The following is a 2,284-nucleotide window of genomic DNA, read 5'->3' as shown; positions in this document are numbered from 1 at the left end:
CAGAACATGTGCCCTAAAAATGAGTTTGCTAAGGATTAATTCACAACCACATAATCTGTTTGCCTAAAACTCATCCTTTTTTGAATGCTGTGGCATCTTTTTTCTCTTTTCTTCATAATTTTAACTTTAATAATTTTAATTCTGTGGGTACTTTTTGGTTTTTTCAGAGGTTCCAGTGGTCCCTTGACACCCCCATTACCATTTGGGGGAGCATATATGTAGTATAGCTAATTTTTTGCTATTTTATTTTGCTTTTGTTGTTGTATTTTGCATGTTGTTGTATCCTACTATATAAATACATCTCCAAATATATACCACTCTGTTTTGGATGGACATTTGCACTGTTTCTAGTTTATACTATTATACTAATAGTGCCCAAATGGCTGAACCAGTTATACTCTGGTGCATGGGCATCAGACTTAAACACTCCCACCATCAGTGTCAAAATTTCTCATGTTTCCTATCCTCATCAACACTTGGAACTGTTAAACTTCAAAAATTTTATCCAATCAGTGTGTCTCTAGAGGCATTTCATTTTGCATTTCTTTGATTACTAACGAGATTGAGTACAATTTCGTATGCTTTTTGGCTATTTGGATCATCCTGTTCGTGAAATAATATTTTTTTCCCTGAGATTTTGCCAGCATTTTTAAGGTTATTTTGTCTTCTTTTTATCAAGTCGAATCAAAAGTGAAATGTAAAAGATAACACTTAAATTTTTAGAAGAAAATGTAGACGCATGTCCTCCTGACCTAAGGGAAGGGAAGTTTTGCTGAACAATACACAAAATATTTGATGTAAATGAAAAGATTGATCCATTAAACTTAAAATTAGAAATTTTACCAAAGGCACTTTAATTGGGGTGTGATATTTGTAACTCATATAACAAATAAATGAAGAACTCCCACTTTTAGTAATTTAGTGGGCTACCTCTAACCGGTTGAAAAATGTTAAAGTCCAAGAGATGTTAGATTTCCTGGGATGGGAGAAGGGGAAGGGAGGAGAATCAGGGCTGTGACTCTACCTGATGAGTCTGAGACTGATCTCAGGTAGCCTTGAGGCAGGAGACAGATGGGCCCCCAGGGCAAATGGTCAGAGTTTATTCTCTGTGAACCAATACTCTGAGACAGGAATAACAAGACAATTGGGAGAGAAGGCTGGTCCCTGCCCAGATAGAAGATAAGATGTTCCTCATTCAGGAGACCTCCCCCAACTACACAAGTGCAGAAAGCCTCCTAGGAAGTCAAAAGGGGAGTGATACCAAGTTGCCAAACCTACCCATAGGTCTCTTTGGTGGAATCCATCTTGGCTAAGAGAAGCACACGCACACGTGGGAAAATCCTGAGATACACCAAATGTGGACTTTGAACCAGGCAAATCAAAATGATTGGTCAGAGGAAACACAGAAGAAATGCCCCATGACAGTGATACAAACTGACATGAGGGCGCGACCCTTTCTTGAGTCTGCACTTGTGTCTATCCGCACGTATTCTGCTCTTTTTTTTCCTAATAAATACTTCTTTCACTATTTTCCATTTTTGTGGGAATTCTTTTCTGCAAAGCTGTAGGGCCAGGGCCCTGTCACTGACTACTGGGGTCTAGTGGCGAGGATTTGGTGCTCTCCTCGCCATGACCCGACCTCAGTCACTGATGGGGAGCTGAAACCCTGCTTCAAGCTGCTGCGGGCCGAGGCCACCCGAGATCAGTCTTGGCCTGAGGCAGGATTTCTGGTCTCTGGCCAGAGACTGAAGTCAGGTTGCATCAGTGACAGCACTGACTCCTAGCCACTGGACTGGTGGCCAGAGACAAGTCCCTGGCCCGTCAGCTGTGAAGAAATGAACTTCCACATAGAGATGGAACGTAGTGAAGCAAGCAAGGTGTTCATTAGGAGGAAAAAAGGTGTGTGTGGATAGACACATGGTGGGCTCAGAGAAAGAGTCGCGCCCTTGTGGTAGTTTGAATCGCCTTTATGGGGCATGTCTCTGTGTTTCCTTTGATCAGTCATCTTGCTTTGCCTGATTCTGAGTCTGTATTTGGTATATCTCAGGGTCCTCCCCTGTGTGCGTGTGCATCTCTTAGCCAAGATGGATTCTAGTGAAGAGGCCTATGGGAAGGCTGGCATCACTTACTTTGAGGTGATGCCCCCTCCCTTTTGACCTGTAAGGAGCCTTTCAGTGCATGTATAGTCGGGAAGATCTCCTTGACTTCAAGAATGAGGAATGCATGGTCTTTTATCTCTTATCCGGGCAGGGCTCAGCTTCTCCTCTCTTCTGCTGTTTTGGAG

The sequence above is a fragment of the Hippopotamus amphibius genome, chromosome 6 (assembly GCF_030028045.1).
Source record: "Hippopotamus amphibius kiboko isolate mHipAmp2 chromosome 6, mHipAmp2.hap2, whole genome shotgun sequence".
Lineage (NCBI taxonomy): Eukaryota > Metazoa > Chordata > Mammalia > Artiodactyla > Hippopotamidae > Hippopotamus > Hippopotamus amphibius.
Note: the sequence above shows the minus strand (reverse complement) of the source record.